The sequence below is a fragment of the Tinamus guttatus genome, unplaced genomic scaffold (genome assembly GCF_059628265.1).
Source record: "Tinamus guttatus ecotype Peru unplaced genomic scaffold, ASM5962826v1 Tinamus_guttatus_pri_ptg001484l, whole genome shotgun sequence".
Taxonomy (NCBI): Eukaryota; Metazoa; Chordata; class Aves; order Tinamiformes; family Tinamidae; genus Tinamus; species Tinamus guttatus.
In genome coordinates this window covers 109,453-127,278 of record NW_028290018.1, presented here as the reverse complement: position 1 = coordinate 127,278, position 17,826 = coordinate 109,453, and the positions used below count along the sequence as shown (strand labels likewise).

Below are 17,826 nucleotides of genomic sequence, written 5' to 3'. Positions count from 1 at the left end.
CATCTACTGAAAAATTATTTTTATCAGTTTTATAAGGAATGCGTAGTTAAAAATTAGATATACTCCTTTCTATTTTATTTTATTTTAGTCTGAGTATTCTCTGTTGGCACTATGGAAAATGTTTATGTACCAAGTAGAGCATTTTTAAGATAAAGGCAGCAAACTTGCAAACAAGGACATATCTGAAGGATGGAGGAAAAAAGTTATGAGACTGAAGATGGAGTCAGGAGGCAATAACAAAAGACACAATGACTGATATTTCATTTACTGATTGAAAGGGGTAAAAATTAATGCTTGAAATTGAGATGTTTTTATTTAATTGCTTTTGCTTCAGTGTTTTTCTATTTGGTTATTGGTTGTTATGACATATTAAAATTAGGAACCCTACACAAATTCATTCCTTTTAATATTATATATATTTCTTTGCAATTTTACAAGTTTATATATCCATGGGTAAATCTGCAGGAAAATAACTAGCCAGAGGAAGTAGGTAGATCTAATATAGACATACATATGATTAGCAAGGGCTCATTATTTTTCTTTTCCCTTTTTCTTTTCCCTTTTTCTTTTCCCTTTTTCTTTTCCCTTTTTCTTTTCCCTTTTTCTTTTCCCTTTTTCTTTTCCCTTTTTCTTTTCCCTTTTTCTTTTCCCTTTTTCTTTTCCCTTTTTCTTTTCCCTTTTTCTTTTCCCTTTTTCTTTTCCCTTTTTCTTTTCCCTTTTTCTTTTCCCTTTTTCTTTTCCCTTTTTCTTTTCCCTTTTTCTTTTCCCTTTTTCTTTTCCCTTTTTCTTTTCCCTTTTTCTTTTCCCTTTTTCTTTTCCCTTTTTCTTTTCCCTTTTTCTTTTCCCTTTTTCTTTTCCCTTTTTCTTTTCCCTTTTTCTTTTCCCTTTTTCTTTTCCCTTTTTCTTTTCCCTTTTTCTTTTCCCTTTTTCTTTTCCCTTTTTCTTTTCCCTTTTTCTTTTCCCTTTTTCTTTTCCCTTTTTCTTTTCCCTTTTTCTTTTCCCTTTTTCTTTTCCCTTTTTCTTTTCCCTTTTTCTTTTCCCTTTTTCTTTTCCCTTTTTCTTTTCCCTTTTTCTTTTCCCTTTTTCTTTTCCCTTTTTCTTTTCCCTTTTTCTTTTCCCTTTTTCTTTTCCCTTTTTCTTTTCCCTTTTTCTTTTCCCTTTTTCTTTTCCCTTTTTCTTTTCCCTTTTTCTTTTCCCTTTTTCTTTTCCCTTTTTCTTTTCCCTTTTTCTTTTCCCTTTTTCTTTTCCCTTTTTCTTTTCCCTTTTTCTTTTCCCTTTTTCTTTTCCCTTTTTCTTTTCCCTTTTTCTTTTCCCTTTTTCTTTTCCCTTTTTCTTTTCCCTTTTTCTTTTCCCTTTTTCTTTTCCCTTTTTCTTTTCCCTTTTTCTTTTCCCTTTTTCTTTTCCCTTTTTCTTTTCCCTTTTTCTTTTCCCTTTTTCTTTTCCCTTTTTCTTTTCCCTTTTTCTTTTCCCTTTTTCTTTTCCCTTTTTCTTTTCCCTTTTTCTTTTCCCTTTTTCTTTTCCCTTTTTCTTTTCCCTTTTTCTTTTCCCTTTTTCTTTTCCCTTTTTCTTTTCCCTTTTTCTTTTCCCTTTTTCTTTTCCCTTTTTCTTTTCCCTTTTTCTTTTCCCTTTTTCTTTTCCCTTTTTCTTTTCCCTTTTTCTTTTCCCTTTTTCTTTTCCCTTTTTCTTTTCCCTTTTTCTTTTCCCTTTTTCTTTTCCCTTTTTCTTTTCCCTTTTTCTTTTCCCTTTTTCTTTTCCCTTTTTCTTTTCCCTTTTTCTTTTCCCTTTTTCTTTTCCCTTTTTCTTTTCCCTTTTTCTTTTCCCTTTTTCTTTTCCCTTTTTCTTTTCCCTTTTTCTTTTCCCTTTTTCTTTTCCCTTTTTCTTTTCCCTTTTTCTTTTCCCTTTTTCTTTTCCCTTTTTCTTTTCCCTTTTTCTTTTCCCTTTTTCTTTTCCCTTTTTCTTTTCCCTTTTTCTTTTCCCTTTTTCTTTTCCCTTTTTCTTTTCCCTTTTTCTTTTCCCTTTTTCTTTTCCCTTTTTCTTTTCCCTTTTTCTTTTCCCTTTTTCTTTTCCCTTTTTCTTTTCCCTTTTTCTTTTCCCTTTTTCTTTTCCCTTTTTCTTTTCCCTTTTTCTTTTCCCTTTTTCTTTTCCCTTTTTCTTTTCCCTTTTTCTTTTCCCTTTTTCTTTTCCCTTTTTCTTTTCCCTTTTTCTTTTCCCTTTTTCTTTTCCCTTTTTCTTTTCCCTTTTTCTTTTCCCTTTTTCTTTTCCCTTTTTCTTTTCCCTTTTTCTTTTCCCTTTTTCTTTTCCCTTAGCAATTTTGGGTAATAGCAATGCAAAATAATTTTTGAGCTTAAAACGAAGCTTAAAATGAGATCACTCTTCACTCAGGAAATAGGAGTTGTTTTTTTAAAAAAACAACTGTTTCAAAGCTTAGCTAGATAGACAGAATTTGGGTCTGGGTTGTGGCACTTGTTAGATTTGCTCACCAGAATAAACTTGCCTGGCTGATGGCTGAAGGGGGAATCTGTTTGAAATGCCACCTATGAATATATGCCTACCTGAAAGCTAGTTGTCTAAGTCCCAGCTCTGTACTGGTGGTCAATCTAGTACAACTTATTTGCAATGGGATATCTGAAATATGCTTTTGGATGTCAAATATACAAAACAACACAGGTTAAACTTGGGTGATGGATTTATAGGTACCTAATTAGCATAGATAAGCACCATTTATAGGTGGCATCTCAAATAATTTGCACCTCTAAAAGTGTGTACAGCTGAAACTTTCTTTATATATCATAGTCACTTATCCATCTATAATAAGTGGAGGGAGAAAAATATCTTCAAGACAGTGATTCAGTACCTTAATCAAGGTATATTTCCTGGAATGAGAGAAAAAAAAAATCTTCCAGAGATAGCTATTTCTAGCCTTTCATAGTAGGGCTAATAAGCTACATAGCTAGTTTAAATGCCAAAAATGATGTGAAGTGATCCTACCTTTGGTGATAGTGTGATCTTTGGTTTTCCAATGTCATTTACTAGTAATTATTGCAATAATTCAAATTAAAATACATTTTTTCAAGGCCACACAGTGATTTGTCTCTGTAAGATGACTGAACCTATACCTTGAATTATGCTGTTTGTTCCATTGCTGGCCTATTAATTAGTGACATTCTTGGAAAAGACAAGTAACAGGTACCCTTTAGGAAACATTCATCAGGCACCTATGGAGAAAAATGTCTTGAGCATTTAATATTTAACATAGCTTTTTCTCTCTAATCAATTTACAAGGGAGATTGAGAAGATTATGGCTGATGTTTCTCTGTACATCCAGTTTACAGTTTCCTTTGACTTTGTTCAATTATATCAATTAATCAAATGATAGATACTCCAGTCCCTTAATCATCTTTGTGGCCCTACACTGGACCCTCTCTAGAAGTTCCAAGTCCCTCTTGTACTGAGAAGCCCAGAACTGCACATGGCCTCACCAGAGCTGAGTAGAGGGGCAGCCTGAGTAGAGGGGCAGTAGAGGGGCAGCTGAGTAGAGGGCAGACCCAAGGAAGGGTCACCTTCCTTGACATGGAGGCAACACTCCTCCTGATGCAGGCCAAGATCCCACTGGACTTCTTGTCCACAAAGGGACGTTGATGGCTCATGGTTAATTTGTTATCAACCAGGACTCCAAAATCCCTCTCCACAGAGTTACTTTCCAGCAGGTCTAATTAATTAGGTCCCTAACCTAAATTGAGCCTGAGGTTATTTATGACCAGATGCAGGACATTGCACTTGTCCTTGGTGAACCTCATAAGATTCCTCTCTGCTCAAATCCAATCTGTTTGGGTCCCTCTGAATGGCCGCATAGCCCTCTGGAGTTATGGCCACCAAATATCTAAGAACAACTATATTCTGCTCCTAAATTTAAGTATGTGGAACTGAATCTGATATAGGATGTCAGAAATAATTTGTGTGTGTATAAAGTTCCACATATTTACATTTTATTAATAAGATTGTTGTGATGAACTTTCTACACATATGGAAACCAGCATATGTCACACATTAAATTTGATTCACTTGGACAAATCACAGTGGTTTCAGGAACATGCTGAATTTGTGCATAAATCAACATCGGAAAAGTTGGTTAGTGCAATGACTTAATGAAATAGCCTACTTGCAAAATCTCAAAGAAAATCTCCAAGTTGTTCTTTAGCACAGTAAGTCAAATTCTGGAGCAGAAAAATCGGTATCAAGGGAAAGTCAGATATCCGTCAACCACAATTTTATACAGATATCTTTTTGCAGTGTTCTCTAACTTCTTAGTATTGCATTTGTAATCTCTAATTCACATGTTTTCTGTTTATTGATTTTGATGGATTTTTCTATTAAAGGATAAAAAAACAGAATACATAATTTTATCTTGTGTAATTTAAATGACAGATAATTTATTTAGATCTGCAAAATTCATAACCACACATTAAAATTCTGGCCTTTAAAATAGCAACATGAGCAGCAACACAGTAATATAATAATGGACAAGAGCAATGAGAAGGAATATAGTAATATGTGACTGAACATGAATGTTGGCATTAATAAGTTAAAATGTGAATTTATAGCACAGCATGGGCATAGGTAAAATTAATCTCTCACACTTTATACATATGAAAGGTTATCTAGAGGATGAATCATATCAGTCTGAGACAGGCTAGACAAATCATGCTTTGGAGGTGCCTTTCTTCTGAAAGAAACTTAGGGTTAATAACTCAGAATTAGACATCTAGCTTTTGACTGTAGTCAGCTTCTATTTAGCACAGCTTCTAGTTAGCACTTTTCTTTTTTTTTTTTTCCTGCTTCTCATTTCCAAGGCAACCTTGCTGTTTCCAATTTTTAGACAGGTTTTGGGGCAGAGCTGTACCTAATGGGGCCTGCCTCAATTTTTCTGCTATCCATAACTTCTCCAGCCTTTTCATTTCCTAAAATAAACTTTTATCCTGGAACTATGACTGAAAATTTCAGCTAAAATTTTCCACCATGATTTATGCTTTAAGCAGATATCACATCCTGAAAATTTTAGCCTGTTTGGTTTGAATAAATGCTTTGAAGTGATAAACAGCTGACAATGAGGTGCTATAACAGCAAGTGATGGATAACCCTAAGTTAAATTAATATCACTAGCTTTTCCAGTAGTGCATACACAGAACTACATTTTTATGTTTTTTTTTCCCTTTCATTTAATGTGCATTAATGTAAAACTCCTTACTTATCAATAGGAAAACAAAGCATATAGTTAAGAATTTTATTTTCAAGCATTTTACTTAAAAATAAACAGTGCTTTTTCTAAGTTGCTTTTTTTTTTCATTAGAATGCATAATTATTGTCCCTGATTCAAACTTAACTTTTTTTTTTTTTTTTTTGGTGGCAAAAACTGTCATTCAATGATAAAAATTGATAACCAAACAATCATTGTCGTCACAACTGTGCTGTATTTATCCTCACAAGCTTTTCACAATTCTACTCTCAAAGGTAATTGTATTTATTTTTGTGACATTTCTTATAGCTACGTTCCATATTATTAAACTTTGGCTTAGCTTAGATGAAAATCACTTAAAAACAGATTGCCGTGCAAATTGCTTCATAGGAACAGCTACAAATAGGGCCAAATTTCTTTGTTGTTACCACAAAGTAAAGAAATCTTAAGAGATAGATACTCCTTTCCTGAGGAGTGAGATCAATTTCACTTCCTGGCAGTTTCTAAATTGTGTTTGCCAATTGTGAGTGAAATTATGGAGACAGATGATCACTGGTCTCAACCTTTCATTATTCCAAGGCGACTTAGTGAAGAAACAGTTCACAGCTTTTAAGCTTTCTTGCTTTGCTTCAGTTTACAAGATCTCAAGTTTCATTTATCAAGGAGCAGAATGGAGATAAGTGTTTCTGAAACCTTTTGGGATACATGAAGTCAACACACTGAAGATCTTGCATTTCTTCTGTATCCTCCCTTTTTCTTTATTGATTTTGGTTATATGATAACTGTGAATAATTATATGATAATTGTCCAGAAGAGAAGTCCATCTTTTTTCTAGAGCTGTCGAAACTTATCAGTTTGCTGTTTTTGTTAAAATGTTTTGTATGAATTAAGTATAGTATTAGTTATAATGGTCAGGATCTAAATTTCGGTATTTGCATTTGTGCTTCTTTCTGTGTAAATCCAATTTAAATGTAAAAAGTTACCAGCAATTAAAATTTTGTCTGATTCGGTGTTACATCTTTAGCATAGTATTTTGTATAGAAAATATTTTTGAAAGACAAAGTCTTTTAGAATCCTAAGTTCTAAATTCTTTTATTTTAGGCTGGAAAGATAACTAAGGAATGTCTTTTGATCTTTTATTAATTAAGAGTTTCAGCACAATCACTATCTTGATGCTTGCTTTCTCTTGCAAAGCACTTTTTAGTACACCTGTGAGAGTATTCAAATACCACAGACAACACAGTCCAGCTGCCATCATTCCAAGAAGAGAGGAGAAATGTTTCATCAAGAGAAATGTGGGAAGGAAAAAAAAAGAAAAAAAAAGAAGAAATTCTTAGATAACTAGAAATTTTCAGCTGTGCAGGTCTGTGTAAGCAGTGCACACATAAGCAGTACTTTACATGTGAAAAACTTAATGACTCTTCCAGATTCTAATATATTAAGCCACTCTTCTACTTATGAAATGAAGTTTTGCCTTATTTTATAATTGAATAGAGAGAATTAAAGAAATTGCATAAACTATTTAGGAAGTACATGATTCTGAAATCAAATCACTTTTCAAATTCCCTATATTCATCAGAAAGACATCAGAACAGGTCTACTATAGGTACTACTGTAAAGCGTTAAATTTATGTCACAATAAATAAGCTGAATGTACACACTAAAGTATTCAAATAATGATCTTTCCTTAATATTTACTATAAGAAGTAGATAAGCTGACTTCACACCTGGGAATACTGATTATTCATTTTATTGCCACAGCAAAAGTGCATATACTGTGATTAGAATATACACAAAAACATATATATATACATGATCGATTTGTTTGCAAACTACCTTCATTTTCATTCAAACTCAGATGTTCAATTTCTTAAATTAAACCCATCAACTTTTGTGATTTTTATTGATTTAAGCCCAGGTGTCACTAAAGAATAAATGTCACTAAAAGGGAAACGAACAACTCTAGAAGTGGGCAAAATAGACAATTGTTCAACAAGACCATCAGATGGGGACTAATGGCCAAACCTACTTTGTCTGTGACAGAGCTTTGGAAAGCTGGGAGCATTGTTGCAGTTAGGAGCAACGGGGAAGGTTTCTGAGATCTATGCCATTTTTTACCGCTATTTTCTGATTCCTCAATTTCTGAACCCTATATAAAGCCCAGCTCTAGCCTTTCTTCCCTGGGATGTCAATATATGGGGTATTTTTCTCTTATGTGTCTGAGATGCCTTGTGTTTGGCTCTTTGGTAGAACTTGTCTCCTGCAAAGATGGAATTGTCTTATGGACAATGGCCTCAAAAATACACTAGGATGGTAGAAATACACAGGTACAGATGATGAAAAATATAAAGACTACTACTTCCTGGAAATGTGTTTTGAGGAATTGAAGCATAGCTTCCTGGGAAAGTCAGTGATCAAAACAGAGCAATAAGGAGACCTAAGGAGCTACTGGTCATTTGTGCTGCTCAGAAGACACATTTCAAAAATTCTAAATTAGTAGTAACTTTTTGCTCATCTGAGCATAAATAATTACAATGAGTGGCAACATAACAGATATGAGTGAAACAGATATGAATTGAAAAGTTAATAGGATATTATTTACATGTTGGTCTTTAATAGGAACAAAGAAAGACCTCAGGTTGTTTCTCTCATTATTTACTAAGAGAGAGTTCCAACTCTCCAATTCAACTTTAACAACTGTTTGGGATTTTGTATGGTCATGTTATTAATGACTGTTAAATCTCAAATAGATGCACTGGTATTATTGTATGGTTGTAATGATATTTTCTTAAATAAAAAAAAATAAAAACATTTCGGCTTCTACATTATATTATAAATAAATATCTCTCACACAGGTAAATTGAGGAGCATTTCCCAGGTCCTGGGAGGATGTTTATATGTGTTTGCTGTTTTTCTTCCAAACACTAAAATTTGATTAGAAGAAAAATGCAGAAATAAGGTGCTAATTTTAATTTATACCACTTATTTGTTAAACTGCTTTGCAAAACTGATAGACAAGGAAGTGATGGTGGATGACATTTCCACTACAGTTAAGAGCTTTCGTGCTGCCAGAGCAATTTAACAGGTCTTTCATGCAAAAGGGAATTGTGCCACTGAATATATTCCACATAAAGAATTACTATTTTTGCATACTGGAGGGCAAGAATACATTTATGACTAGGATAGGTGGAATGATGATACTTCACAACAAGAAAAACATGGTGCTTGAAAAGATGTTCGCATTATGTTTAATAAACTTTGCATTAATGTTTGATTAATTCATTTCAAATCCTCAAATGAAGAAACTACTCAAGTGAACTTTATTTAAAAATACTTTATTCATGAACAATCTGAAAGTGCAGCTGTGCAGCAATAAAATCATTCCTGAGGAGTTTTATTATTAGTTATAATTAATCTGAAATATGCATCTAAAATACAGATTTGAAAAACCAAAATCTCATACAATGAAGTTTGTTTCTAGGGTGCACATGTGTATGTACACAGTCTTCATGGGTACTTTAGAAAGAACAGCTGTGTCTGATCTATTACCTCTGCGTATGCAGGATTGAGCTGCAGTAAGAAAATGAAAATTAGCCTAAAATTATCATGAAAAGACTGATGCCTAAGACAAGATTTGAGTTATAAGATTATTTTTCATTGTCATTAAATGGACAAATGAAAATACCTAAACAACAAGCATGAGAGATGAGAAAAAATGTGGCACCCCCACTGATAGCATGTCTTTCAGATTCTCTATCTTGAGATACAGACTGAATTTGGGAAGATGTTAGCCAAGCCCAGTTCAATAAATTTGAAAAGACCTTTTTACAGCAAAAAAAGGATTTTGAAAAGTTTTGAAAAGCCCAAAGAAATTGAACAAATGGGTTTCTTAATAGACAATTTTCAGTGCAATTCAAAATGAAATGCAAAAATGCCAAAGCTTTCAAGCATTATAGACAACAAGAACTTGAAAACAGAATTTTCATGTTTATGATTTTTTTTTTTCTTAAAACATAGCCTCTTTTTCTGGAGTGTTAGTGTTTTTTTAAATCATGACCTTGTTCCTCCAGAGTGCATTTAGTATTCAGTTATAGCAAATGATATTCTGTCTACACAGAAAACAGCAGGAAATGCTAATTCTAATGAGAAGTGTGCATTCAATGTCTTAAATGTTGTCAGGCAAACCAGACCTGAACTCTACAGTGAACCATGTTGATTTTTATTCCCACTCTGATGCTATAGGCAGTGCACGGTGAGGTGTTATACAATATATATGAGTGTGTGTGTTGCTTCTCATTTCTTTAAAGAATATATAAATTTCCACTATCTTCCTGTTTCTATGAGGAAGTTTTCCCTCAACTTTCATTTTAGACTTGTCCAAACTTTTATCCTCAGATCTCTACAAATCCTTTTTCTGGCTATATGCATCTTGAATTTTGTATGGGAAGAACTAGAAATTTTGGTGGATAGACCTTATGCATAAAAGAGAAGTGAAGGGCAGTCTGAGATTATGAATTAAATGTGTTTTATGGCTGGCCCTGAGAATAAGTTCAGAAATAGTTTGTATTTTCGGTGAGGATTTTTCAGTCAGAGTAATTGAGTTGTGCATACTCCAGATGGTAATGGAAGCCAGTTTTTGTATCATTTCTTCACGAAGTAACATTTAGGTACCTAAAGTTACCATATGGCCATTGACGGTTCAAATGTCAGATGTTATGACAATCCCACTAGAATAGTTTCAGAAAGTTTATGGTCATACCTGGGAAAACCAGAAATCAGAGTAGCTAAATTGGAGCAAAATTAAACTTAGTAATTGAAAACTATCATGAGCCTAGAATTATGTTTCTTAGGGTCGGTCTTAGGCAAGCATAGATTTTAATGCTTAAAGATCTCGATGGCCAAAATGCCATTTTCTGGGTTGAAAATTCTGACATAATGTTTCTGTTCTAATAAAGGAGAGAGACGAAAGGTCATTATTCTCATCTATTTTCCTCATCTGTATCCAGGCCCCTACCTCCCAATTTTCTCACAGCTCTCCAGGGTTATTATGGATGCCAGTACCTTTTGACATATCTTCCATCTCACTTTAAATTACTGCTCCTTGTTTCCTCATTTCACTAGTCAGGCTTTTAGCTATTTCAATATCCAGAGAGAGGTCTTTACTTCTCAGGTGAAATTTCACTCCCCGCCCCCATCCTAAATACACCGATCCATCCTTTGTAGGAAGGAAACAAAATAAGTACTCAAGCTCCTAAAAACTTAGGAATATTTAGAAGTAAAAATTGGGAGTATGTTAAGACTCTTAATAAGATTTAGGAATATAAATTCTTAACTGTTTACAAGCCACTACTTTCAATTTACAGTATTAATTCAAATTAATACTTTCTACAAAATGAGTGCAAATTCCATTCCTAGAAAAAATGATTGTCAGATGAGAGTGTTTATTCTACACACAAACTTGCCCTTTGAGGGTGTTTACAATTGTATATATAGATGTGCATATACCTAAACATTTATCATATCTATGTGCTTCATGGATTCTGTTGTATATATTCACATTTTAAAGAAATATTTATCAAAAATAAAGCTTTGCTGTTGTACTTTTTGTACCACAGTTATTGAATTGTGATGGGATGTGATCTGAATGCCCTGAAGCATCACTCAGTGCTGAACCTGAATATAAAACAGATGTAGTGTAGCTCCCAAGATAGAAAAGAGGAGAGGTCCCAGCAGGGCTTCTCCTGCCCTCTCTCAGACAGGTCTTTCCCTGCAGCCTCATCCGGGCTCACCGCCAAAGCAGTATTGGACTTGGTCACTGTAGATGAAAACCCAGGGTGGGAGGAGAGGCTGCAGAGCCCCTCAGTGCACTCAGCATCTGACTTACAGCAGCAGCTTTCAGCTCTTCTATTTGTTTATTTTACAGTGCTAAAATAATATTAGACATATGGATAAATTTCTTTTTTGGTCTTTTCTGACACAGTGAAATACAAGCTGATGATGAGACACTTCCATATGGGATAAATTTCTAAAAAGAATATTTTACTACTAGTTCTACTTAGTTTAAATTTTTGTTCATGCCACACTACACAAGAATAATTTCAGTTATGTTGTTACAAAAATGATAACACAAATCATACTTTTTATATTTTGTATATTAAATGCTATAATCTTATATATGTTTTATATTTATGTCCATACTTACATGCATAGTATCATCACATTTGTGCATAATAACAATATCATATTGTTTCATGCTTCGAATTAAAAAATATATATTTTAATTTATCTGTTTTTATTTTCTTTGTTGTCTTTTAATTTATTTTTTGTTTCTTATTTAATATATGTATATTTTAATTACCAGTAAAATGGCTGACTTTTTTCATGATTAATGTAAGAGAGTGCTCTGGTGAACAGAGTATTAGATTCAGTCCATCATGCATGGACATGATCGATACTCAGACCTTGCCCTGACAGACAGTCACTATTTTGACACCCTATGCCTCTGGAGACTCAAAGGGGGAGACACACTGCGAGGTGTACTTATCTCAAAGTTTAGATAAACCCATTGAAGGTAATCTTTACAGTTTGTCTCTGGTTTGTCTGTTGAAACTAAAAGTCATTCAAAGCCTTAGACTAAGTTCAGGACATAAAATATACAATGATGTCTTGGAATTTCAGAAGAGCGAATGTTAGGGAAGCACTGATTAGTTAGACTGACAGCTGAAATTGTTCTAAGGTTTAAATATGGAGAAAAAAAAGAACCATTTAATGTCAAATGAAAAACAATCAAACAAAAAAAATCTATTCTAAGGTGTAGAAAGTACTAAGCCTTAGGTGAAAGAACAGCCTCCAGCTTCAAGTTATCATCATTAGATTTAACAGAAGTAATATACACTTTAACAGGCAAAGAATGAACATAAAAAAAAAGGTAAGAAAAAAGGTAAGAAAAGACAAATCAAGGAAAGGAAAATGATTTATTAGCAGAAGAACTGTATTTTGAAGATTAAAAGGGTCATGAAATAGCCAACAATCGGGCAAACCTTGATGTTACAAGGAAAATACAGATAAATAAGGATTCTTCTTAAAGAATCTAAATGGTAAATAAGTAGAGAAGAAGGTGAATAAGCAGAGAAGTGGGTTACTGTACAAAATGAAGTAGATATATACTACAGATAATGTTGGTGTATATTACTGAAATAGTGGATATTTCATATTTTAAATCTAATCACAATGTATTTAAGTGCACAGATAGCTTTTCTCAAGCAAGTATGACTTAAGTAACAAAAAATGACATATTCATGGTGAACAAAAAAGGAAAAACAGTGAATCTGAGGTCTTCATCCAGAATACTGAAAGAAGAGGCATATTAAATTTCAAGTCTATTAGTAGGATTTTAAGTGAATTGTCAATTCAGGGTGAGCACAGTATTTATATTTAGAAAAAAAGTAGTTGGTCAAACAGCTCAGTAGTTTGAGTGACTAATCTAAAAAATATTCACAGATTTTGAAGAGAAGCCTGGTCAAGCACAGAGTTGTAGTAACACTATACGGATTTTTATTGAAAGAGTTGTTATCAGAGTTGTTGCAAACCTGTCAAATGTTTAACTATACAAGGTTTGATGCATGAAGTAAAAGTGCCTTGGTAGAATTTGTATCATATGGGCATAATTAAATGTCTGAGAAGACTTTGTGCATTTCTGATCTACATTAAAAAAAAAAAAAAAAAAGGAACAAATACAGTGAATAGCTATCAGTAAAGCTAGAGAAGTGGAGAGTGTATAATTTTGAAAGGTGATTAATCCTTGCAAAACAAAGATTGGGAGGGAATAGGGAATATGATTCTGCTTTACAAACATATCTGGGGGAATGTGAATATATTAGGAAGAGATGAGAAAAATGTAAGTGAAGAACTAATATTTATACAAGATCAATTGAAATGTATTGGTCACAGCCAAATTTAGAAGATTTTCCTGCCCTGCTCACCTCAGGTAGTCTTTATGCACATTTCGTAGTCTGCTACAACTACTTTCCCCAGTAGTTCTTTTTCTTTTCATCCTCTAAGATTGCTGTATTCCCACAACTGTCCTCCTTCTAATATTCTGCCTTCCTGTAATTTTGTGCAATTTCTACTAGGAGGAAGTTATGGTAATCTTTAGGAATTGTTTTACTGGAATTATTTTTAGTCAGTATTTTTTAAAGTGTGCTAAGTAAGTGCACGAAATATGCAAAGCTAAATCAAAATAAAGCTAAATTTGTGTCCCTAGCCTCTACTTTAGCTATATGTTTGGATAAAAAAAATGGGGTATTAACATCTTTACTATTTTTCTAATTTCATTTCTGTTCTACTGTACTTTCATGACGTGCTATGGAGTAAAGGTTACCATCCTATTTGAACTACCTCTCTTCTTAAAATAGATTAATTCCTTATTGATAGGGAATCTCTAAGGCAAATGTTGCAAGCTCTGCAAAGATTACAGAATATAAAGCAATATAGGTTGGAAGGAACCTGTGGAGTTCATGCAATCCAAGGCCTTGTGCAAAGCAGAGTTAATATCCAAGCTCAAGTAGGCTGCTCAAAGGCATGTCTGGTCAATTCTCATAGAGTTTTGTTGTTGTTGTTGCCATTATATAGAATCATAGAATGCTTAAGGTTGGAAGGGACCTCTAGAGGTCATCTAGTCCAACCCCACTGCACACGCAGGGTCACCTAGAGCATGTGGCACAGGACTGCATCCAAGTGGATTTTGAAGATCTCCAGAGAAGGAGACTCCACAACCTCTCTGGGCAGCCTGTTCTGGGCAGACAGTGCTCTGTCACCCTCACTGTTAAGAATTTTTTCCTTAAGTTCATGTGGAACTTTTGGTGCTTCAGTTTGTGGCCATTACCTCTAGTTCTGTCGGTGGCCACCAATGAAAAGAGGCCAGCACCATCCTCCTCACTGCCTCCCCTTCTCCAGCCTGAATAGGCCCAGCTCCCTCAGCCTCTCCTCATAGGGCAGATGTTCCAGGGCCCTGATCATCCTTGTAGCCCTGCGCTGGACTCTCTCCAGCAGTTCCACATGCGTCTTGTACTGTGGGCCCCAGAACTGGACACAATACTCCAGATGTGGCCTCCCCAGGGCTGAGTAGAGGGGCACGATCACCTCCCTCCAGCTGCTGGAGACTCTCTTAATGCACCTCAGGATCCCATTGGCCTTCTTTGGCACGAGGGCACGCTGCTGCCTCATGGTCAACTTGTGGTCCACCATGACACCCAGGTCTTTCTCTGCAGAGCTGGACTCCCCTGGGCCTTGTGCAGGCAACTCTTCTCCTTGGCTCACGGTGCCCCTGTCCCCTGCGTATGTGGTAGCTTGTCCTCAGAGCCACTTGCTGGGCCACTTGTGGCTGAGGGTGGGATCCTCTTCCCCTCCCTCTTGGGAGTTTGTTGGGCCAAGAGACTTCCCACAAAGCCAATGGGCACAGGTGCAATTGTCATCTGTGTGGAAAGCCCTCCACTTTTCCCAGCAATCCCAGAGACCCTGATGACGCACATTTCTTCAGGCCGCCACCGAGTCCTGCAGGATGCAGTCCAAGTTCCCACACGTTCGGGAGGTGGCAGGGCAGTGCTGTCCCAAGCCCCGACACCAGCCCCAGCCCTCCTCTCGTGCCTTCCCCCTTTCACCTCTGTTCCTCGAGAAAGGGGCACCTGGCATCCCTCCCCATGGCCCTGGATCCTTCCCGCCCTGCTCTCCTGCTCTGGGTCTGACCCACCTCCTCACCAGAGCCTGGGGATGCTGCTGGGCCCTGCATCCCACTGCTTGGCTCTGGTGAGGCCGCACCTCCAATACTGTGTTCAGTTTTGGGCCTCTCGCTGCGAGAAAGACATGCAGGCCCTGGAGCATGTCCAAAGACGGGCAGCAAAAGTGGTGAAGGGGCTGGAGCACAGACCTTACGAGGAGCGGCTGAGGGAGCTAAGCTTATTTAGTCTGGAGAAGGGGAGACCTTATCGCTCTGTACAAGTACCTGAAAGGAGGTTGTAGCGAGGTAGGGATCGATCTCTTCTCCAGAATAACTGTGGGTCGCACAAGAGCAGCTGGCCTCAAGTTGCCCCAGGGGAGGTTCAGGTTAGATATTAGGAAACAGATCTACATGGAAAGCGTGGCCAGGCAGTGGAAGAGGCTGCCCAGGGTAGCGGTGGAGCCGCAGTCCCTGCCAGTGTTCAAGAAACGTGTAGATGAGGCGCTCTGGGACATGGATTAGCAGGCACGGTGGTGGTGGGTTTAGGGTTGGCCTCGATGATCTTGGAGGTGTTTTCCGACCGTAACGATTCTACGATTCTAGGGAAAATATTGCAGAATTAAATTCTCCAGTAGATTTTCTGGCAATAATCACAGTGTTAAAAACAAATGGGGAATCTAAGAAGCTAGCAAAGGACAGGCTACAGGTTCTGTGGAAGTACTGCTTGAAACAAAGTGGGACCTAACAGAAGCTCTAGCATGGCAGAGGCTTGTTTGGGGTGAGGTACAGCTGCCGCTTCCAGGAAGGCTGGTGTGTACAGACTCTGCTCCTCCACCATTCCCTAGGCAGCACAGCCTGCCCTCCCAGCACCTGCAAAGATAAGGTGTCATGCGCTGGGCCAGGAAATGGTGGCAGATCACTCGCTTTGGATGAACTTTGCTTGAACTTTACTCATTATAAGCTCATCATAATGCTAGCGCACACCGCCAGCCCCAAAAGGGACCCGCCTCCAAGGTACGACCACCTCTGACTGAGCATGCGCTCTAGATTTCCTTTTAATGAAAAGCGAGAGACTTTTATACCAATCAATCAGAAAAGTAAGTGTGACTAGAATCACTGAAGCTCCACCTGAATGGAAAAAGAGTACAAAAGGTGAAGTAAGGAGGGGAGAAGTGGGGGGAGACTCCATCGCAGCTCCAGGGATTGGTCAGCGGGCTGAACCTCTTTCCTCCTCTCGGGTCGAGATGCCGCCTGAGGAGGCTCCTCGAGCTTGAGAGCCCTCTCCCATTTTTTGGGGCCAGTGATTGTTGCGCATTGGTACATCAAAGCTAGCTAAGAACCCCACGCTGTAGTAGAGAATTTCCTCTGGTGACATCCAAAACCTGCTTTGTAAACGTTGCATTCGAATAAAGCCTACTATTTGTGAACTCAACTAATTGTTTTGAGGGCAGTCAGACCTCTAGTCAACAGACTATCTGCTACTGCCAGAGGTGGGCCTAGAGCTACCACGGCATCTGGCATCCCTATTAAGAGACGAGTCCAGCAACCTCCAGCCCCTCTAAGCTCTGAGGATCGTCTGGAACTCAAGCGCCTTTATCTCTCACCATAGTTACCCCCCGCTTCAAACCGCAGTTGTTTCCTCCTGGGAAAAATAACATGGAGGCTTCTGAAAAGGTCTTTTTCAACCATAACAATTTTATGGTGCGATGCAGCACAGTCTCGTGCCTCTCTGTTGTTCTCCCTCTGTGCGCTCAGCCGTGATGTTAGCGGAGCTGCCTGGCACGTGCCTCCTGGCCCCGTCGCTCCCGTCGCCCCGTAAGACAGCTGCAGGTAAAAGCGCTGCGCAGGGCCCGCAGCACCCTTGTGAAGAAGGAAGGCCGCTGCCTGGGAACCGCTTGGTCTGTGAGGGCGGTGATGGCTGTGAGGGAAGAGAGGCGAGGGTCAGGAGCTGTGCGAGCGCAAGGCGAATGCCCGCAGCACCCCCACCAGCAAGGGCTTTCCTGAGCCGTCGTGACTTGGTGCTGCCGAGCCCAACAGCCCTTGCTGGGCTAGCCCCGGCCTTGTGCCCACAGCAGGGCTCTCAACTCTCACCCGTACCTGCGTCATCTTCCGGCGTGTCTCTGGAGGGGGAGGATGTTGCCTCCACTTGGTGCTCAGAGGGAAGCTGCGGAGGGAGAGCAAAAGAGCCCAGGTGAGTGCCCTCAGCTCACCAAGCTCTGGGGCCTCGTGCCATGCACACGGCGTGGGGAGGCCGCCCATGGCTGCAAGTGCCAAGGGAAGGTTCCTGCGGCCGGTGGGCCGACGGGCCGATGCTTGCAACGGGGCCGTAACAGCAGGGCAGGGCCGGAGGCCGTAAAGGGCTGGGGGGCAAAAGATGCCAGAGGAAGTGGGCTGGGGGGGTGAGTGTGGGAGATGGCTGCTGCTGTACCTTGCCCCTTCCCTCCGCACTTTGCATGCATCCCCTAGGCTTGATGGCAATGCAGGGCACAGAGGAGGTGTCAGTCCTGGTGGCTTAGGCAGGCTGAACAGGAGAGCAGCAGGCTTCTCCCCACCATGCGGAGCCCAGCGGGACCTCACCTGCCCCCTCCCTTTGATGGCCAGGGCTGGCCACCTGCTCCTTGCTCACCTGGCGTTGAGGGCCTCCGGCTGAGGGCAAAGCTGCTGCCTTTGCTTCTGGGCAGGCTGACATGGGCAGAGGCGAGCTGCTCCCCTCTTGCTGAGAGCCTCCAGCCGAGGACCAATCTTCTTCCTCGTCCCCTGAGGCCACTGCGTGGGGGAGCCATGCGCCCTGCGAGGGGCCGGCTGCCTCTCCTTCGGCGTCGCTGTCCTTGCCGTCGAGGGAGCAGGGCACCTCGTTGTTGTGGCGCGTGTGGGCTGC

General features: G+C 38.6%; 1 pseudogene; it reads left to right on the top strand.

The window, feature by feature from the left end:
* The window catches only part of LOC148590307 (ATPase family AAA domain-containing protein 2-like), a 31,129-nt pseudogene extending 14,829 nt beyond the window's left edge, over positions 1-16,300 (top strand).
* The last annotated feature ends 1,526 nt before the right edge of the window (positions 16,301-17,826 follow it).